Raw genomic sequence first — 6,000 nt, forward strand, 5'->3', positions numbered from 1 at the left:
AAACTCGTTCAACCACTATGGAAAGCAGTATGGCGGTTCCTCAAAATCTAGAGCTCCCGCCGGGAATTTGGCCTAGTTATAGAGTGCTTGCCTAGCATTCACAAAGACCCACGTTTGATTTCTCGGTACCACAAACATAGAAAAAAGCCAGAAGTGGTGATGTGGCTCAAGTGGTAGAATTCTAGCCTGAAGTGGTAGAATTCTAGCCTTGAGAAAGTCCAAGGACAGTGCTCAGGCCCTGAGCTCAAGCGCAGAACTGGCAAAAAAAAAAAAAGAAAAAAAAAGAAAAAAAAAAATAGAGCTCCCCTAATGACCCAGCAATCTCATTACTTGGCATCTACCCAATGCCCAGAAACAAGGACATACTAAATCCACTAGCACAGTGATGTTCATTGCAGCACTATTTACCATAGCAAAGATATGGAACCAACCCAGATGCCCCTCAGTAGATGATTGGATCAACAAGATGTGGTATTTATACACAACAGAATTCTATGCTGCCATCAGAAAGAACAACATGGCCCCATTAGTAAGGAAATGGGAAGACTTGGAAAAAAAATCATATTAAGTGAAGTAAGCCAGACCTAAAGGAACATAGCCTCAATGGTTTCCCTCATTTGTAATAATTAGTACAAACCTTGGACTCTCCCAGCAGAGGGTTACAATAGCTCAAAATCTAGATAGATATAAAAGGCCATATAGGATGAGGCTATGAATGGACCTCCAGGATATGGAAACAAGAGCTATATAATGTGTGATTGTTCTTAATGTACTATGTTATTTCTCATCTCTTGTTGCCCCTTGGTTAGTCTTATATTGTTACAGTATCTTACCTTGTTATGTGGTATATTATATATAGGTTTATTTGTTTATTTGAAAACGAAAAGGGAAGGAAGGAAAACAAGATGAGGGGAAGGGGTTGGGGGAGGGAAATAGGGACAAAAACATGAGAAGGGGTATCAGTGTATGTGAAGTAATGCACCTTTTATTTGGCGAATAACTGTAACTCTTCTATTAATTACAATTTTAAAAAACTTTATAAATAATTTTTTAAAAAATATGGACCGTTTCACGAATTTGCATGTCATCCTTGTGCAGGGGCCATGCTAATCTTCTCTGTATCATTCCAATTTTAGTATATGTGCTGCTGAAGCGAGCACTATAAATAATAATTTTTTTAAAAAAGAGTCTCTCGGTTTTGTATTGCCTGGGTTGGCTTTGAACCTTGATCCTCAGATCTCAGCCTCCTGAGTAGCTAGGATTACAGGCATGAGGCACCATACCACCACATCCCAACTGATGACACATGTTCTTAACATGGTTCATCCTATAATCCTAGCTGCTAGAGAGGATGAGATCTGAAGATTATATTGGAAACCAGCCTGGGCAGGAAAGTTCATGAGACCTGTATCTTCAATTTACCACCAAAGAGCTATGGCTCAAAGTGGTAGAGCACTAGCCTTTAGTGAAAAAACTATAGAGGCTGGGAGTTTGGCCTATTGGTAGAGTGCTTGCCTAGCATGCAGAAAGACCTTGGTTCGATTCCTTGGTACCACATACATAGAAAAGCTGGAGGTGGTGTTGTGGCTGAAGTGGTAGAGCTCTAGCCTTGAGAATGTCAAGAATAGTGCTCAGGCTCTGAGTTCAAACCAGGACTAGGGGGGGGGGAAGAAAAGAAAAGCTAAAGAACAGTGCCCAGGCCCTGAGTTCAAATCCAAGGATCAGCACCAAAAAATAAATGAAATAATGTTGCCAAGTAGATTTTATCATCTAATTTATTTTTCTACTTTTCTTTCATTTGTGCCCAAGGATAGTGCAGATATTCTACACCAAAGGGACGTGTATTAGGAATTACTCTTTTCCTTTTGTCCACATTTCTACAATGCATGTGAAACCATTTGGAATTCCCTTGCATTCTCTGCTACGCATAGTTTAATATTGGCCTGACTCCTGAACTCTAGCCAAAGCTTTAAACCTGTCACTTGGCTGAACCTTTTAGACCTGTATTTTGGCATCGAAACTCCATGCTTGCCCTCACACAAAGAAAAAGAACTTTGGTCTTTAACCCTTTTCAAAATTGGGAACTGTGAACTTATATCAGCTCTCAAATGGAAATCAAAAGCATGATAAAAAATAAAAATTAAAAAAAAAAACAGAAGTGGTGCTGTGGCTCAAGTGGTAGAGTGCTAGACTTGAACAAAAGAAGCACAGCAACAGGGCTCAGGCCCTGAGCTCAAGTCCCAGTACTGGCAAAAGAAAAAATAATTTTTTTCCTTTTCTGTGAAAAAGTAGTAGTTGTTAAAAAAAAAAAGTCTGATAAGGTTACTGACATGATCACTGGCTCTTAGTTCAATACATCACATGTAAATATGAATCCAGAAAAATACATGCTAAAATATATAAGCAATTTCATTAGCACCCTCGTGCATCACCTTTATAATAACAAAAGGTGTTTTTTGTTTGCTTTGCCAGTCCTGGGGCATAAACTCAGGACCTGATTCCTGTCCTTGAGCTTTTTCAACTACAGCACCACTTCCTGCTGTTTTCTATGTATGTGGTACCAGGGAATTGAACCTGAGTCTTTGTGCATGTAAGGCCAGCACTCTACCACTAGACCAAACTCCTGGCCCAACAAAAAAGGTGGGGTTGGTTTTTTGTTTTTGTCAGTCCTGAGCCTGAGCTCAGGACCTGAGCACTGTCCTTAGACTTTCTCAAGGCTAGAGCTCTAGTACTTGAGCCTTAGCGCCACTTCCAGCTTTTTTCTATGTATGTGGTACTGAAGAATCAAACTCGAATCTTCATGCATGGTAGGCAAGCACTCTACTACTAGGCCAAACTCCTGGCCCCAACAAAAAAGGTTGTTTTGGGTTTTTTTTTTCTTTTTGATTTCCTCTTTATTTTTTTATTAAAGAATTTATTAACATCGATTTTTATATCATATTTCAAATGACATGTTTAACAAACAAGTATTCAAGAAGGGAATCTCTATATACAATCACTGGCACTTAGATTTTAGAACATAATCAAACTTAGGCTGTTTGTCTGTCATAGATACATATTAATCTATGTAATAAAACACTATGTCTATAGAGTCATAAGGGGTTTTTTGGGTTTTTTTGCCAGTCGTGGGCTTGAGCTCAGGGCCTGAGCACTGTCCTTGGACTTTCTCAAGGTTAGAGCTCTACCACTTGAGCCTCAGCACCATTTCTGGCTTTTTTTCTATGTATGTGGTACTGAGGAATCGAACCCAGGTCTTCATGCATGCTAGGCAAGCACTCTACCACTAGGCAAAATTCCCAGCCCCTAGAGTCATAAGTTTTTATGTCTATGTAGTTGTGTTTATATTTCCAGTACCATGTCCATAGCATTGGGTATGCAACTATTGAGTCCTTGCTCTTGTACTGTTTGGATCTAATAGCCACATATTAAGGATACCATATGCCTTTTCCAACAAAAAAGGTTTTTAAAAGGAATATTCTAGCCAGGCGGTGGCTCACGTCTGTAATCCTAGCTGCTCAGGAGGCTGAGATCTGAGGATCAAGGTTCAAAGCCAGCCCAGCACAAAAAAAACCTGAGATTCTTATCTCCAATTAACCCCTAGAAAACTAAAGTGAAGCTTGGCTCAAGGGTAGAACAGTAGCCTTAAGCTGAAGAGCTCAAGGACAGCCCAATGAGCCCCAAGGCCCACAAAAAAAAAAAAAAAAAAGGAATATTCTAAGCTGGCCCCAGGCTCACATCTATAATCCAAGCTACTCAGGAAGTTGAGATCTGAAGATCACAGTTCAAAGCTAGCCAGGCACTAAAGTCTGAGAGACTCTTATCTCCAATTAACCACCAGAAAAAGGGAAGTGATATTGTGGTTCAAAGAATAGGTAGCCTTGAGATGAAGAGCTCAGGGACAGAGTCAAGGTCCAGAGTTCAGACAAATAAAGAAAAGAAAAATAGTATTTTATGTACCTATTTGAAATGTACTATCTATACACAGATATAAAACTGAATCATCACAAGAGTACCAGAGAAGTGCCGGCACATGGCCAACGCCAGTAATCCTAGCTATTCAGGAGGCTGAGATCTGAGGATCTTGGTTCAAAGCCAGCACTAAAGAACGTGAGACTCTTATCTCCAATTAGTCACTAGGAAAGGGGAAGTGGGGGCTGAGGCTTTAGGGGTAGGGCGGGAGCCTTGAGCTGAAGAGATCAGGGACAACACCTAAGGCGAATTCAAGCCCTGTGACCCACAAAAAAAATAATTACCAGAAAAATTTTGTTCAAGCTTACATGGATATGAAATGAAGCATTTCCCCCCAATACTCTAGCCACTCTGATTTTCAAAAGGGGTTTCAGTATTTCCTGTTCCCTTTATCTATGCATTTGTTACCTTCAAAATGAAAAGAACCCAAAGTTTCCACAACTAATTACTGTAGTATTCTATAATTCTCTAAGTGTGTATCGGATCGTCAAACATATCTAAGTATATAAATTACTTCTTGGGAACAAGTAAAGCTATAGAAACCCCACATACACCGCCCCAACTTTAAAAGAGTTGTCATCTGATTTTTTTTTTTTTTTTGCCAGTCCTGGGCTTTAGCTCAGGGCCTGAGCACTGTCCTTGGACTTTCTCAAGGCTAGAGCTCTAGCACTTGAGCCTCAGCACCACTTCCGGCTTTTTTGTATGTATATGGTACCAAGGAATCAAACCCGGGTCTTTGTGCATGCTAGGCAAGCACTTTAACCACTAGGCCAAACTCCCAGCCCATCATCTGATATTTTTAAATTATTGAGCATTTTCTGATAACCTGGGAAATACTTTGTCTTTAGACCTTTTATTTTATTTTTATTTTTTTTTTAATTTTTTTATTGTAATTAGTAAAAGGGTTACATGATATTTGCCAGATAGAAGGTGCATTAATTCACATACATTGATACCCTTTCACATGTCTTGGTACCCATTTCCCTCCCCCCCCAGTCTTTAGACCTTTTAATAAATACTATGAGGGCTGGGAGTTTGGCCTAATGATAGAGTGTTCACCTAGCGTGCACGAAAGACCTGGGTTCAATTCCTTGTACCACATACATAGAAAAAGCCAGAAGTGGTGCTGTGGCTCAAGTGGTAGAGCTCTAGCTTTGAAAAAGCCCAAAGACAGTGCTCAAGCCCTGAGTTCAAGCCTCAGGCTGGCAAAAATAAACAAACACCATCATAGTTTCAGTGATGGTTTTCCAAGCATAGCATTTCCTACACATATTCATGTTATCCTCACAATGACTAATGTAGGTATGATAGTGCCTTTAATTTTATGTGTGAGAAAACTGTTTTGATCAGTCAGGGAACACATCCTAGAGTTGGAACAATGAATGAGTTGAGCTCAAATCCACTGCTCTCCAAATTCTCCTAGAAGCAGACAAAAGCATTTTGTCCACATGGAGTCAAGGGTATCATTTGTGAAATAAAGTAGTAAAAGGAGGGTAACCCTACAGGGAGCTCCAAGACAAAAGACGGCCCTTTAAAAGGAATTTCCATTAGTGGAAATAGTCATTGTCTGGACATTACCCTATAAGAAACATAGGATTAAAAACGTGAAGCAGAGTCTGAAAACCCTAACAGCTGGGATCATCAGTCTGTCCCACTCCTTACAGCTGAAGAGTCCTTTCTTGAACGCACGTCTTGAAGGCATTTGACTGGCACCTCTCCACATCTGCCATATCTGCACATCTGCCACACTTTACCTTATGGATCTCTTGGATCCACTTCATATAATAGCAATTCTGTCTCTAGTGGTTGATTCCACCATGACAAGATAGTGACTTCAAGTTTAGCCAAAAAAAAAAAAAAAAACAAGGTGTCCAAGTGAAAGTTCTAGCCCTTAGTTCAAGGGGGAATTTAGCTATGTCCAACAGCCAGAAGTAAACCCATATTGGTGATGAAAACTGATAAGCCTAATTAGAGCTGTGAAGGACCAGGGCTGGGGTGTGTCTCTAATAGTGTAGTGAGTAAGGCCACTCC

At 40.1% G+C, this 6,000-nt stretch overlaps 1 non-coding gene across 1 annotated transcript; it reads right to left on the minus strand.

The window, feature by feature from the left end:
- Positions 1-1,053: 1,053 nt before the first annotated feature.
- LOC150064300 (U6 spliceosomal RNA) lies at positions 1,054-1,160 on the minus strand. Its single transcript, XR_016535310.1, has one exon. It is a non-coding gene; the product is annotated as a U6 spliceosomal RNA (small nuclear RNA).
- Between the last annotated feature and the right edge of the window lie 4,840 nt (positions 1,161-6,000).

The sequence above is a fragment of the Megascapheus bottae genome, chromosome 4, assembly GCF_031878675.1.
Source record: "Megascapheus bottae isolate mThoBot1 chromosome 4, mThoBot2.hap1, whole genome shotgun sequence".
In the NCBI taxonomy this organism is placed as follows: Eukaryota; Metazoa; Chordata; class Mammalia; order Rodentia; family Geomyidae; genus Megascapheus; species Megascapheus bottae.